Source organism: Bos indicus x Bos taurus, chromosome 23 (genome assembly GCF_003369695.1).
Source record: "Bos indicus x Bos taurus breed Angus x Brahman F1 hybrid chromosome 23, Bos_hybrid_MaternalHap_v2.0, whole genome shotgun sequence".
In the NCBI taxonomy this organism is placed as follows: Eukaryota; Metazoa; Chordata; class Mammalia; order Artiodactyla; family Bovidae; genus Bos; species Bos indicus x Bos taurus.
In genome coordinates this window covers 52,585,693-52,601,374 of record NC_040098.1, presented here as the reverse complement: position 1 = coordinate 52,601,374, position 15,682 = coordinate 52,585,693, and the positions used below count along the sequence as shown (strand labels likewise).

General features: G+C 58.9%; 1 protein-coding gene across 1 annotated transcript in view; it reads right to left on the bottom strand.

The window, feature by feature from the left end:
• GMDS (GDP-mannose 4,6-dehydratase) overlaps nucleotides 1–15,682 on the bottom strand; it is a 436,237-nt gene that overhangs the window by 2,257 nt on the left and 418,298 nt on the right. The gene's annotated exons all lie outside the window — the stretch shown is intronic.

The following is a 15,682-nucleotide window of genomic DNA, read 5'->3' as shown; positions in this document are numbered from 1 at the left end:
GACCAAGCTGCGTGAGCACCCCAGGCCCCAGGGAAGACATTCTCCCAGCCACATGGAGTACTAAAGGACAGCCTCAAACCACCACAGCGAGGAGCCTAACGGATGCTCAAGCTGCAGCTGAAATGTTTCTGCCCCATGTCAGTCAACTCAGGCTCTGGAAGGTGGATCCCACAGGCAGGCCAGGGGCGGGTGGGACCTCTGTGCTCACCCCAGCCCGGCCCGACGCACTCGGCCTGGCCCCACGTCTGCACTGTCTGCCCGGGGCTGTTCCAGCATGGCCCTTCCAGCGGCTGTCCACCACCCAGCCCCACATTCAGGCTGGGCTCAAGCAAGCTCCCAAAGGGCTTCACTGAAGGGCTGCCTTGGCTTCCAGCATTAATAATAGTCAAACAAGTTACTTCTGCTGGCCCTGAAAGTCCATGTGCAGAGTCCTCAGGAAAAGTAGGGTGCAGATATTATTGATTAGCAATTTAACACAGTGCTACATGGAGCTGGAAATATATGCGGAAAAACAAGTGAATTTATTTTTCTCTCCTTTCCCCGAGTAAACGTGTCTAGACTTCGAGGCTACTTCTGTTGGAGAAGAGAGTCACACAAAGACATACATTCTGCCTGTGTCCCCAGCGGGAGCTGTGAAACGTGGTCCCTGGAAGCAGAGCCCCAGGCTCTGCGGTGGCCACGCTTGGCTTGGGGGGTGCCGCCATCCACCCCACACCTGCCATGGCCTCCAGCCTGCGAGGGTGCAGAGCCCCGAAGCCCGTGCCTCTCCGCTGGCTGCAGGCGGCTCGGAAAGGGCGCTCTGCATTGAAACTCTGTTTCCTGCATTTTCCTACAAGCAGCTCCTAATTTAAAAACAAGTAGGGGACGACAATTAAGGAAGAAGAAAAATGGCTTTCAAAAGCTCAGAAACAGACGTGCTACCGTGCAAGGGTTTCATTGAAACCAGAGACGCACCAGTAAAACTTCCCGATGCAGTTCTGAGCCCAGCTCCCACATTCCAGCCCGGCAGCTAGCTTTTGCCTTCTGCCAAAGCGCTGTCTCCCTGAAATTTAATTAGACCGAGAGATCCTGTGAAGGAAAAGGATGAGGTTCCATTAAAACAAAACGTCGGCTCTGGACGCCAGCTGCTGTGTCCGAGCTGACACCTAGACCGGCCCCTTCTACGGAAGACAGGGACACGTGGCTTGTTTTATGCTCAACCCCTCTTGAGGGGCTTTCCTGCTTGTCCCCAGTGAGTCCGTTAGGGAAAAGGTAAACAGCTGGGCCCGCAAGGTTTGGGGCCCGGGCTGGGGTACTCGAGGCTCGCCAGTGGGGAGGGAATGTGGGGCCCGGGGCTGGGGGGCAGGCCCAGCATCCTTCCCAGCCGCAAACCCTCCCCACTCGCGTGGGATCGGCTCTGAGGACAGGTGGGGAACCAGCCGTGTGCTTTGCTCTCTGCTTCTCTTCTGACAGTTCAGTCCCTCCTTTATTTATAGGCTTAAAGCCTTAGTATGACAACAGCGGCCGGAGCTGAAGGGACGTGATGATTTTATGTACAGTTTTCCCAAACGCACGCTGTGCACTGGGTGGTCTGGCCCTTTTCTTTAGGAGGGAGACAGGACCGCTCTGGGAAAAATGTGAGGCGTTTCTATGTGAAGACCACGTTTCCTGAGCTCCGGCTCTGCGTGTCCTCCCGTCTCCACGGCTGTTCCTTAGGTGAGCACTGCAGTTTCAGCCTGTGATTTATTCTTGTCGGATTCAATTAGGGTTGGCTGAGCGGGTCCCAGCGGCAGGGCGGCACAGACGCCCGTGTGCAGACGCCCCTGCTCTTCCGGGTCCGCAGATTCCGGGGCCGCCTTCAGGGCTCGTCCTCCGACGGCGGGGTCCAGCCCAGAGGCCGAGGGCCCGAGTGCCCGTGGGCGGAGTAGCAGACCCACGCGGGTAGGAAGCATGTTTTGCTGCAGTAATTTTTCTGGCTTTCCTGGTTTCTGTCCTTGTTACAGTGACGTGATAAAGGGCCAGGCCTGATCCTGGAAAAGTCATCAGGCTGGTTCCTGAGCCCCCAGCAGTCAGCACAGAGCCGGAGAGCAGGCCCGCGCTGCCGGCCGCCACCTCACCAGACCGCTTTCTGCGCCAGGGGCGTCTCTTCTCTGCCAGGATGAGGACCCACCTCCAGTGGGTGGCCTCCCTGCCTCCCCTGTGCTCCGGTCAGTGTTCAGCACACTCAGCCCTCGGCTGCCCACCCGCTTTCCTGGAAATCACCCGGGGAAAGCTGTGAGGCAGAGTCTGTCACATTTCTTTCTAAAGTTCATGCTCTCATTTCTTTTCTCTTGCTCTTTCACTGAAGTTACGTTAGGAAAATTTTTAATATGAAAGTTAACATCCATTTTATTTTTAAGTGGCGCGTCTCCTTAACAGGGCTGTCTGTAGGCTTTCCGAAGGGCATCGTTTTAGGTGGAGAGTAGCCAAGGGTGGGCGCTCTTCGGGCAGGAGGCTGCTAAATGCCCACAGCGCACACAGCAAGAGCTGGACTCCAGCCTGTGACTGAGAAGGGGCAGACGGCCCGGACCGTTGAGGCTGAGCCACCTTCCAGGACCTGAGAGCCGAGCGTGAGGACTGCTCCAGATTCATCAGCTTCCTTCCACTTTGCTTAAAAAAGCAAAACTGAGGAATGGCTGAGGCTCCCAGGGAATAAAAGAATGCCAGTGAATGTGGTTCCTCGTGTAACTCGATGCTAATGCCTTCCTCTTGGGGAAATGCTCCTTTTTAGAAAGACAGAACTGCTCACGACGACAGCAGCAATGGACAGTCAGTGGGAAACACTGGCCCAGTCCAGGCTGGAGACGCGCAGCTGAGAGTCAGCGAGAGTGAGGAAAAGGGCCGAGCGGGGACCTTCCCCCAGAAAGCCCGCAGGAGAGCCTGCCTCCCGGGGGCTGGTTCAACGCCTCCTGCTCTCGTGTCCTTAGCTGTGAACCGTCCCAGAGAGGCGGGGAGCGCAGCGTGGGGAGCACCGCTCACCCCCAGGACCCCCGCCATGGGCACCCACGGAACTGAAGCCCGGCCTCCCCTCTAACAACAGGGCTGATAAGAGATGAGGAGAAAACAGCGGGTGTCTGGTCTGCTCAGGAAGCGGCCTCAGAGGGGCTGTCCGTCAGCGGGCTGCCGTCGGGCCCTGAACAATGCTGGGCTCTCCCGCGCGGAAATCCAGTCCTCAGCACCGCCCCGCCACCTCTGACCCTGGAGATACGGGGCAGCCGGTGGGGCAGAGAGAGCAGCCTGCCCAGAGACACTGGCACCTCTGCTGGGGGCTGCGGGTGGGGCCTTGGGACATGCGTCCCGGCCTCAGGGCTTGGGGAGGCGGCACCTGAGCGGGTCCCCAGGAAGCTTCTGGGCTGGGAACCACGATTTGTCACTTGGAATGAGCTCCTGAGAGCTACCAAACCCAGGCCTGCAAGGCCACCTCCCCGTGCACCCCAGACAGGGGTGAAGGCATCTACCTAGCACGCAGCGCTTTCTGGAAAAATGAACGAGAACACAGACTTCCTGACACGTCCACTTCTAAATTCGTAAATAAAGCCTATGGTGGTAAACAGAAAAAGTATTTGCTTTATAAATGGAGAAGCCAATTAACAGCATTTATAGTGCAGCCTACGTAGAGATGTCTGTTTTCATTTGTATTTTGAAAATACGGGTAGCAGAAAGAGAAATGTGGTTAGGACGGAGGGGAGAGGCCGTCAGACTATTGCTACAGTGGAATATGGGATGAAGCGCACCAAGTTCCTTGGAAACAGAGCTGGAGCAGACGTGGTAGAGACAGTCCTTTCAGGCTGAGGTGAGCATGGGGGCCCTCTCCTTGCGGAGTGGACACACGCCCGGGACCCAGGCTGGCTTCTGTCCCCAATGCCAGCCCCGGGCGCCCCCTCACAGCCGCATGCCCTCCCAGGGCAGAGGAGCGGGCCCCAGAGAGGCCAGCCCACCCGCCTCCGGGCCTGGCTCACCCGGGCTCAGTCTGTGCCCGGTTTCTCTCTCTTTCTTGCCTGTGCTGGCCCTCGCTGGGGTGCAGGGCCTGCCTGCTAACTGTGGTGGAGGCACCCTGCTGCAGAGCACGGCTGCACTGTGGCGTGCAGCTTAGCTGCTCTGCGGCACGCGTGGGATCTCCCTGACCCGGGGATCGAACCCACACCTCCTGCTTCGGCAGGAGGCCCCTCTACCACCGAGCCCCCAGGGAAGCCCCTGAGCCTGCTTTCTCAAAGCTGCGCCCAGGTTGCTCTGAAGGCGCCAGTGAGGCGGGGGGTGAGCATGGCTGCACGCGCCCTGGTGAGGCGCCTCCTCCCCACCCCGGCCCACTCCCTTCTCTGTCGGCTGTCCTCCAGGATCCGAGGTGCTTCCAGGGGATGACAGCCCCAGGAGAGCCTGGTCAGTCCTGCCGCGGGAGCCTCTGGACCCTGACACCCTCCCTGACGATCACTCTAAGCGGTGGAGGCGGGGCCGCTGGAGGTGGCAACACAGGGCTGGTGCACGAGAGGGAGATAAGACTGTCGGTGAGCTCAGCACATCCCAGGCTTCAAAGCCAGCAGCGTCTTTGTCGGAAATGACTGGTTACTGTTAATAACTGGGTCGAGGGTGTGAAGATTACCCAGGCTGGTAGGAGGTGACACAAAGCCCGCAGAAAGGAGATAAAGCGCCTTTAAGTGGACGATTAGAGGGGCTGACTCTGCTGGCTGGCGGCCCCTGGAGCACGAGGCTGGGCGGCTCTGCCTCTGCCGTTGAGGCCCTTCTACCCTCCAAGTGCTGCAGGTACACCAGCTAAGTAAACCTCGAGACGATCCAAATGAACTCAGGAGATCCTGGATCTGCTTCAGGAGGCCCCTTTCCTGGGCACGGAAGCACCTGACAAGCACCGGGGGGCGAAGGCCAGCTCTGTGTTCGCTCACCTGCAGCCTGACGCGGGTGGGGCACCCCTCAGCAAGGAGGCCGAGGCTGGCCACCAGGGACCCGCACGTGCAGAGGAGGGCTGCTTCCTTCCCCGTTGTGAGGGGACCTGCTGGGCCCTAGACACCCACCCCCTCCCTGCCCCCGATTAGTACAATGAATACGGGCTTCCCAGGTGGCCCTAGGGGTAAAGAACCTGCCTGCTGTTGCAGGAGACGTAAGAGATACGGGTTTGATCCCTGGGTCTGGAAGATCCCCTGGAGGAGGGCATGGCAACCCACTCCAGTACTCCTGCCTGGTGGGCGACAGTCCATGGGGTCGCGGAGAATCGGACACGACTTAGCAACTGAGCACAGCACGGCATCGATGAATGTTGTGGATACAGGGAGGCACCTGGAGCACGGGAAGGAGGCTTCTTCCTTTGGGTTTTTCTCAATCTGAAGAGCACGTCAGGCTACTCGCCTTCAGGAAACCCCGCTTCCATAACCCTCCCGCCCGCCTCCTTCTCACCCCAAACAGAAATGACACGGCACTCACGCAAACACGCATTCCCTCGCTGACCTGTAAGAAGTGCTGGGGCTAGCCCGGCCACAGACCACATCCAAAGTCTTGCTTTTAGGCTGTTTCTCTGGGGAGTTTCTCAGTTGAGGGAAACTTAGGACAACTGCTTCGACGCTTGTTAGTCAGGTTTCTGAGAGGCGTGGCGGAAGGCGTGCATGAGGACGGACGTCACGTCTGACTGTCCATTCTCTCGCTTTCCTGGCAGCGGGAGGTTTACCAGGTTGAGAGGCAGCCACGCTGCCCGGTTACCTGGGGTTTTCCTTTTCTGTTTTTGTAAGAGAAATAGAAGCCCTCCCTGAACACGGCCACAGAGACGCTTAGACACGACAACGTGACGGACGTCATGAAGCCCCCTGGGGGTCGGGCGCCGGACCGGAAGGCGCAGGGCCCTCAGCAGGACGAGCCCGCCCAGAAAACACAGCAAGAACGTGCTCTGTGGACCGTCGTCTGAGGGGCAGAGCGCTCTGAGCAACACAGACGAAGCTGAGCAGCGGGACCCACAGTGTGCTGCAGTGCCGGGTGACCAGATGGCCAGAATCACGCTCACGGTCCACCGTGTGGGAGGTTCTGTCCCAGCAACGGCACTGGCGGTGCTGGGAAGGAGACGGCCACGGCCGGTGGGCGGGGAGGGCGGCGGTACAGAAGGTGTGTGCTCGCCAAAGCGCCGTCTGCCCCCTTCGGATCCGCGCATTTCGGCTGCCTCTGCGGCTCAGCCTTGGAGCGGTGTGGACTCGGGGGAGTCCCTCAATGTCCCCGAGCCTCAGGGTTTCAGTCTGTGAAGCGGGGAGAACGTCGCCCGCCAGGCAAGGCCCGTGAGGGTCAGGATCCGGGTGGCGTCGGCCGGCGTGCCTCCAAGGTCGCAGCCCATGGGAGCAGCAGACCGGCTGTCATCACCGAGGTGGGGGAGCGGCGCTTCCGGCTTCCTGCAGTGACATCAGGGATGGAGCGTCCTCTCCGCGCAGGGGCTGTCTCACAGCTTTGCTTTTATAGTTCTGTCACTTTGACCTGCACCCCAACCAAACTTCTATTTTTAGATCATAATTTTTGAATAATGGTAACCGATTTTATATTTAATTTTCCCCCAGTTATTGTAACCATCTCACACGCTGTTGACTGTTACCAAACCTTTACTGCCTCAGACGCTGGGGGGGCAGTAGCGGGCATGACGAAGCCCTGTCCTGAGCCTCGGTGTCAACAGGAGGGCCCGTCAAGGGGGCGGGACGTGTGACTAAGCCCTTTGAGGCCACAGGGGGTTCAGGGCAGAAGCCTAGGAGGAGGGGGGCTTGAAGAACAGTGGGAGGTCCTCCCTGGAGCGGTGACGTTCATCAGTGATTTGATGATGAGAGAAGCGCAAGCAGAGCCCTTGGGTCTCGGGGACGGAGAGAAGGCCCCCGACTCTGCACAGGGCGTCCAGGGGGGCAGAGCCCAGAGGAGCTGGCGACACCCTGACCTCCGGGGAATTCCCATCATGGGGCCCAGGCCCTTGGCAGCAAAGCCACGTGGTCACGTGGCTTTATTCAGTGGTCGCTGACGGCCCCTTAGAGGACCTGCAGCTATGAACTGGCCACCTCGGCGTGCTGTGGTTTGAAAGTCTGCTTTCTGATGCCCATGTGATTTTTGAAAGTAAGTATGGGGTTGACTTCTAGCTCTGTGTCTTACAAGGGTGAGTGCATTCTTCTCCCCTGGAGACTCACACACATCCCCCTTCCCTCCTAAAATCTGCCAGTCTTTGCTGTGCTTGAGCCTCTCAGCCTGGGAACATCTGGCCACTCTTGGGGGCCGAGGTCTGGACAACCGCCCTGCAGAGTCAGGACCATGCCCTACGGGTGGGCGGGTCACGTCACCCCTCAGGCCTGCCGGGCAGAGGGCAGGGCCCAGCGCTGCGCCAGCACCCACTGTGGGGGTGAGGAAGGAAGGGCTGACCCTCCCCTGGTCCAGCGAGGACACAGTGGACCTCTCCTGGGCCACGGGCTCCTCTTCTGCCAGAAGCTCTTGCAAGGACAGGACGCAGCACCGCAACCTGCTTGAGTTTGACTGTTTCCACCCCAGTTCTCTGTGAGGCTGTGATGTAAAGCTCCGCCAGCCGGTTCCACTTCAAGATTCATGGCCTTGATCAGCCTCCAGTGGAGTTCAGAGACTCTCGTTCCTCGGGCCCCGGGTCTCTGAGCACAAGCTCGCTGGTTTCTCTGACCTCAGCAGGAGCGGTGGGAGATGGTGGAGGAAGGGGGGATGGTGGGCACGCAGATGACCGTAGACGGTGGCAGCCAGGACCAGGGGGTGTGCTGAGGATGCCAGGTGGAGGGATGCGGTGGACCCGCTCCCAGGGGAGAGAGACAGAAGACTGGCCAGGAACTGGGCGGGGGGTGGGGAGGGTGGGTGGGGAGGGGCGGGGGCGGGATTCGGGGAGAACACCCGTGGGAGGGGGCTCCAGTGAGCACCTCTCACTGCTTCCAGAGAAGGCACTACCAACGAAGTTCCAGAGTCTCGTTTTATCGGTATGCCCTGACTTCAGACAGCGCCTCTTTTTCAAGGACACGTCTCCTTTTCATGATGATGACGCAGAGGCTCTTCCAGAAGATGGCTTTTGTAAAATCACCTGTGATCGCCTCTATGGCTCTGAGGGACACACTGGCTTGTTATGAATCTTGATTCGATGTCAGACTCTGGGTGGAGGAGGTCTGGTTCACCCCACGGGGGAAGCAGGCCCACAGCACCGTCCACGCCCCACCGGCAGGCAGCCTCGCTGTGCCCAGCCCAAGCAAGCAGAGGGTTAAGCCAGCGGTGTCCACGTGTCCTACCGACACGTCCCCTCAGCCTGCGGCTGCAGCAGGAGGCGGGGGGGGAACCTTTCACATGACATCATAAAAGCCTGATTTATCGCCAGCTACCAAACATCTAGAAAACCATAACATCCTTTCAGGAAAACGCAGTGGAAGATAATCAGGCTGACTTTGATGGAAGCTTTGGCGGCGACTCCGTGTGGCTGGCTGTCCTGGAATCCAGGCAGAGACTGCAGCCGGAGTGGTCGTCGCCGCTGAGGCTGGGGTCCGAGCTGTGTGCTGCCTGCGGCCAAGAGAAAACAGGAGCCTGTGTCGCCCTCTGCCAGCGTGCCCGAGTGCTTCAGTGCGTGTGAGAGTCATTTGGAAACGCCAGCCGTGCCCACACGGGAGGAATCACGGATCACGGGTGGTGGGCACCACCTGTGTCACACGACCCCACAGGTCCCTCCCGGGACCCCGCTGTGCACGCTGCGTTGTGTTCCCAGAGTGTGCGCCCCATCTAAGAGGAGCCGTCATCCTTAGTAACCAAGGGGCCAAGAGGTGCTCGGAGGTGTCCAGGAAGCCCAGGGCCAGCCTCCTCCTGCATGAATGTCCGACCTCGACTGTTGCTCCTGTGCAGTAACTGGGTCAGATCTCCAGGCAGGAGCCGTGTCTCCTCTGACGTGTCTGCAAACAGACCCCGGAAAGGCGAGCACAGGCGGGCGAGAGCCTCTCAGGGGCTGGGGTGGTGGTCCAGGACTCCGGCCACAGCAAATCCACACCACCTGTTGGCACAGACCGTGGCCCGCCTTGGCCCAGCGACGCCTCCTCTGAAGGTCGTGGGTCTCTGGGGTTTGGGAGGACGGACGGGAGGACTCTGCTCTTGCTGGTTTTGCTGCTTCCCTCACAGAGTGTAGCTTGGACTCTTCGCAGGATCACGGGCGACTGAACGGGACCATGAGAAGGTTCCTGGGAGACCTGGGCTCCGTGCGGCCCCCAGACAGGAGAGGTCAGAGGCGCTCAGCCTGGCTCCGAGCTGTCAGCCTGCAGAGGGGCCTCCGGGCACATGGAGCTGCCCTGACCCACCACTGCCAGCGCCCCCCACCCCCCCACCCCCCACTTGAGTTCCCGACAAAAAAGTGCTGCCCCGACCCCCCAGGGCCAGCAGAGGATGGCCGGGTGGGCGCGGGGCCAGCCTCGCTTGCAGAGCTGGGGCAGAAACTCCCAGCTTGGGCTGTTCGCAGAGGGTGGGAGCGGCACTGGGGTCCCTCCGTCTGTGGGTGGGAACACAGGCAACTTAGAGCCAGTGTCCCGGGGGGTGAGGGGCCTGGGTGGGAGCACCCCTGTGGCTGAGACTCAGCGGTAGACACGGGGCACACAGAGTGGTCGGGACACGGGCACGCAAGCCAGCACCTGGGGTCACTCATGGGGTTGCGGGTGGGGGCCATCGGGGCTGGGGGGCCAGGCGACAGGCCGGGCTCTGCAGTCAGGGTGTCAGGGCTGAGTCCTGAAGATCAGGTGTCCCACCTCAGGCCGCAGAGGGCAGGACAAGCCCTCCCCCTTAGAGGGCTCAGCTCTCCATCTGGACCCAGCCCACCCACACTGAGCCCCAGGACGCGCCGCCACAGAACCCCAGGAGCGTGGGGCTGCAGCGCCTTCGGCCTCCCCCAGGGAAAGGCAGTCTGTCCGTCCCAGCCCCGACCACAGCCTTGAATGAGTGCTTTCCCCAGTGACCGCCCAGGGGAGGCTACCTGCAAGACTAACCACACTTGCCCCCGACTTGATGAGAACAGGCCCGGAGCGCTAAAGTGCGGGCGATGGCTTGGGGCCGGTCACCTCTCCTCGCAGGTTTTCCCAGGAGCGTTCTTTAGATGGGACGACCTAAGCGGTGCTTGTTCCGAGGGGAATCTCATGTCTCTACCATCCCGCGCATCACGGCGTCCACCCCGAGCGGGGAAGGCCTCTCTCTGCGGCGTGGGGTTCTGAGTGGCTCGTGTGTTCCAAGCTGCCTGCGGAGCAGCACTCAGCACTGTGGGAGGTGCTGTGTCTTATCTTATGTCTCTCTGCAGAGCTGCTCCATGAGGCACAGTCTAACCGTGCAGCTAGCGGCACCACGATTCTGATTTTATACGCGAGAAATCCACGGCAAGCGTCAGCTCTGATAACCCACGTGCCTTGCCGTTACAGTGACGTTTCGGACCCCTGGTAAGAAAACGCAGTTGGATTTTCCTCGATCCTTTATTGCCTCCTCAGTAAAAATGCAGAGCTGCCGCACAGAGAGTCATCAGGACTTTTAGTTTTGTGATACTTTAATTCATGGGTCGCTGAGCTAATTACCACTCCCAAATGATAAAACATCTTAACTACTGACAATTTTAAATGAAAGTGTTTTCGTGAAGCAGCTGCATTTTATAGGCCTGTGTGCAGACTGACTGTGAAACACACTGGCTGCTGCCTCTGTGTGGAGCTTCCCGCTGACGGAGGACCTAACACATGGACCGGCTGCTCTAAAGTCACGGCTAAGGGCTATAAAAGCAACATGGTACAAAGTCAGAAATAACGAGATCATGCCCTAACTTTAAGGCATCCTCTTAAAATCTCGAAATGTAATTACAATTCTTGCTTAAAGTGTCAACTTATAGTCCTGTCTATGAAACACCACGCATGTGCAGGGGCCGGTCACCTCTGCTTGCAGGTCACGGGGCTGGGCCCCCCGGCGCGGGAGGCGTGCACCCTCCGCCTCAGAGTCCGGACCCCACGAGTCTGTGACGCCCCCTCGGCAGCAAGTGCAGGAGAGAATCGCGCCCTCCTCGGGGATCGCAGCCTCGTCCTGACTCAGCCTGAGTCCCGAGGACACGCCATTCGCTCCCCAACAGACGGGAGAACTCAGTTTCAGAGGTCAGCTCAGGGGTCAGAATATCTGATGACGTCTCAGCCTCTAAATGTAACAGTTACGCTAGGCCAGCAGCATCTGACCTTCCGGGAGCACGGCTGACACTGCGTTTCAGCCTTCCTGATACGATGGCCCTTCACCTACGATCCTGGAGGAGTGACTCCTGTCCTGCACCACGACGGCAGGCTGCCCCAGAGCAGGTGCGGCCGCCCGGGGCTCCTGCCTGTCTCCACACCTCCCCAGGTGGCCGGAGGGCATCTCCTGCTCAGTCAGGCCAGGGATACAGACCTGGGGATGGTCTCAGCCAGGGCCACAGACCCGGGGGACCCTCTCAGCCAGGGCCGCAGACCCGGGGGACCCTCTCAGCCAGGGCCGCAGACCCGGGGGACCCTCTCAGCCAGGGCCGCAGACCCGGGGGACCCTCTCAGCCAGGGCCGCAGACCCGGGGGACCCTCTCAGCCAGGGCCACAGACCCGCGGCAGTCTTTCCAACCGCCTCTTCCTTAGACTGAAGGCAAGTTTCTCGTATCCTTCCTATAAAGATATTTATGTTGCTTCAAAGATGGCCCTGATATGTCACTGTCCTGATGGCTTTTTAAGAAAATAGCTCTAAGCCGTCTTGTTTCTTTACGCGGGTTTTCTAAGAGTTTTCCCAGCTCATCTTTCAGAGAGCCCTCAAAAGCCTTTATTAAAGTAGGAACTGGCATTCTGTCCAGTCTCCTGGCCCGGGACCCTGCCCCCCTTATGGGAAGGGTCCCTGTCAGGTGCTGGCTCTGCAGTGGTCCCCTAGGCCCCAGGGTCCTCGGGGGTGCAGGAGGGACTGAGGCTGAGGGCTCTGCCCCAACCCACTCTGCAGACTCCAGGGTCACCCACACGATGAGCTGCTCCCCGGCATCCCTCTGAGAACACCTCCTGAGCCGAGGACACCCCCAGTGACACACTCCTGTCTCTCCCTGGAAACGGAAGAGGCCCTTGGAAGCACCTGCCCTTCCCGGTGCCCCCAGGACATGGGTGCTGTGCCCCCGCCATTGTGACCAGGCAGACCCAGGACTGCTCTGGAGACCCCGACACGACCCCGGCATTTTACCTACCAAGTCAGATAATACACGAGCGGAGAAAAATGCCCACCAGACTCACCGTCTCTTAAAGAGATGCCTTAAAGAGCTGCCACAGTCTTGTCAGATGGAAGACCGGACACGTGAACGGAACAGGAAAACACCCAGTGGGGGACGTGCCCCCCGGGGAGCGTGCCCTCCACGGAGCATGCTCTCCAGGGAACGTGCCCCCCGGGGAGCGTGCCCTCCGGGACAGGGCCAGGTTGGCGGGGTGGGTGGGTGGGCAGGAGGGTGGGCCCGAAGCCACTGGCCTGGCCTCTGTGGGTGAAATCCAGGCCGAGCCCTGCAGGGCGCCCCTGGGAGGGGATCTGGTCTGAGCGGTGCTGGCCGCGCTGCGCTCCTCTGTCCAGTGGGGCTGGCTGCCCTGGGCCTGTCCACGCACGCCGGCGGCCCACATCACCCCAGCCTGTCCCCACCGCATCTGCGCTCACCCCTGTCCTGCAGAGGAGGACGCCTGGTGAGAGGCCCAGGACGCCAGGCTGACGGAGGCTCCTGAGCACGGCCGCCCCTGCTGCCTGCGCGGCCCCGCCGGCATTTCTGGTCTGAGCAGACGAGGGACTGACAGGCAAAGAGACGGTCTCCTGAAGGCCCCTCTGAGGTGCTCCAGGAACTCCATTCCTGGGCCCTGGGTCCCCGAAGCTCCACTGAGGGTGCACTGCTCCCCTGGGTGCAGGGGCCTCTGTCTCTGCCCATGCTAACCACAGGCGCACACTCAGGCCTTCAGTTAGGGTCACAGGCCTGACTCAGCACCCACAATTCCAAGGAGGACCTCTGGGGCCTGCTGGTTAGCCTTCGGCGGAGCGAGGTGGGGGGCTGGATGCGACCAGGTGTCAGGAGGCCGCCCCGTGAGCCGTGTCCAGCCTTGTCCCTCTGTCCTGCACACGCTGCTGCACAGATGCCCTTCCTCCCAAGCGCGCGGCGGCAGAGACCCTGCGCTGCACCGTCGCTGGCCTGCCGGCCTCTTGCCCACACCCGCGGCCTGTCCATGCCTGTGCGTTGACGATGCACAGACAGACACACACACACACACGCTGCGCCGGCCGCCTCCCACAGCTGCCCAGGTCACCTGCCTGGTCTAAGCACCGCCCCCCGGCTTGTGCGTCTCACTCGAACCATCCAATCCACCTCCAGTGCACAGGCCCACCAGGCTTTTGGCTCCCGACTCCTGTGCGCTCAGGTCAGTCTCCCGGGGGCTCCAAGAGCTGCTCAGACGTGGTTTCCTCCTCTGACCCTCAAGGTATCACCTTGACTGATGCCCTCAGCCGGTGTCACTTCTCATCTCGGTTCTGACTTATTCATAAACTGTGCTTATCATTCAAACTTGGCTATAGCCCACTCTAGGAAAAGAATTTTTCCTTTGCTCTATGATCAAAGATGGTGCTGTGTTTATAACGGGGCTTCAAAAACGAGTGCAGAAGCTACAAACGTAGGGAAAGACATCCCATGCTCACGGATTGGAAGATGTAATATGTTTAGAGGAAAATACCACCAAAGACATCTACACAGCTAAATGCGATCCCTATTAGAACCCCAAGGGAAGGTTTTTTTTTTCCCCAGAAATAAGAATCTGTCCTAAAATTCATATGAAATTGCAAGGGTCTGGTAATAGACAAAGGACTCTTTAAAGAGAAGAACAAAGTTGCAAGTGTCCCACTCCCTGATTTCAAAACTTATTACTGAGGTATGGTAGTCTGCGCTGTGTGGTTCTGGAATAAGACAGACGAGTAAACCAACACAGTAGCGCACAGACCTCAGGGAGGAACCGCTGCATACGTGGCCGAATGACGAAATGGCCAGAAGGAAGCACAAGGGGGAAGATTTACGACCCTGGACGTGGCGACAGCTCCTTGGATATGACACCAAAAGCACAAGCAATGAAAGCAAAAACAGATAAACTGGACGACATCGAAATTTAAGACTTCTGGATGTCAAAGGACACCATGAACGGGGGGACACACCGCAATGGAGAAGGAATCTGCAAACTGCATCCGAGAAGGGCTCAGACCCAGAATAGACTCGGAACTCCCACAGCACAGCACCAGCGGAGCAAACACCCGACTGAAAAACGGGCAGCGGGCTTGCACAGATGTTTCTTCAAAGAAGACACATAGATGGGCAAGGAGCAAATGAAAAGATGCTCAACGTCACTGAAGTATGGAAACACAAACCAACCACACGGGACACTGCTTCACTCCCATTCGGATGGTTCCATTAAAACAAACACAGCAACTGAGCATGACAAGGGCCGGCAAGGCTGTGGGGAAACGGGCACCCTGACACCCTGGCATCCTGCTGGTGGGAGCATAAATGGTGCAGGCACCGTGGAGAACAGTAAGGAGACGCCTTAAAAACAACAGATTCTATACATGACCCAGCGGTTCTACTTCCACTTCTGGGTGTCTATCCAAGAGAACTGAGAGCAGCGTCTTGAACAGACACTGGCACACCCATGTTTGTAGAAGCATCACCCACAATGGGCAGAAGGTGGAAGCAACCCCGATGCCCAATGAAGGAGGATGGATGAACAAGGGCTGGTCCACACACAGAGCGAACATCACTGAGGCTTCAAGAGGGCGGGAATCCTGACCCAGGATGCACCGTGGATGGACTCTGGGGACACTGTGCTCAGAGGAACGAGCCAGATACAGAAGGTCAAATACTACCCGACTCCACGCACACGTGGTCCGTGGAGGAGTCACATGCATGGGGACAGAAACTAGGGCTGTGGGCTTCAGGGGGAGGAAGGGGTTCCAGAAGCACAGAGGTGATAGCTGTGAAGGTAATTAAGGCCACAGGACTCCCACTTGAAAACGGTTAACATGGCAACGTTTAGGTATACTTAACCACAAAACTCCATCAGTACCCAATTTAAGAAACGAACAAACCACTTCTATCTAGAATCACTAAGTTGCCTTTATCGTTCAGAAGCTGACACACCTGAGCCTGGGCTCCAGGTGGTACCTGAGCCTCAAGCCTTGTGTCCCCGGAGTCCAGCACAGGGCTGGGACGCCACGAGACTGGTCACTGAGCTAAAAAAGGAGCAGGACACACACAGCCTGGCCCCCTTTCCCGGGGGTCCGGCCACTCACTGCACTATTTCATGTTCAACTGACACGTGTGTGTGTATCCTTTTAAGTGAAGAATTTCCCTACTTAAGTAAAATATTTATATTAGCTTTCTTTTAAGGTTGAAAGCCCTTAATATTTTAAACACAAAACTAGAATGAAAGCTGCAACGGTGTCTGTTCGTGCGGCCCGAGGGCGTTGGGTCTGCCCACGCGTATCAGGGCCTGGTGGCCAATGGCCACAGTCAGGGTCACAGGTCAGTGTCTGGCCGGGGCCCCTGGGGAGGGAGCGGTCTGTGCAGCCTGCGCTCTGTGCTGTCTCCCGGGGGACACAGGCGCAGGGTGCCATGGGTGAGCACGGCCCCGTCAACGGGCATCCC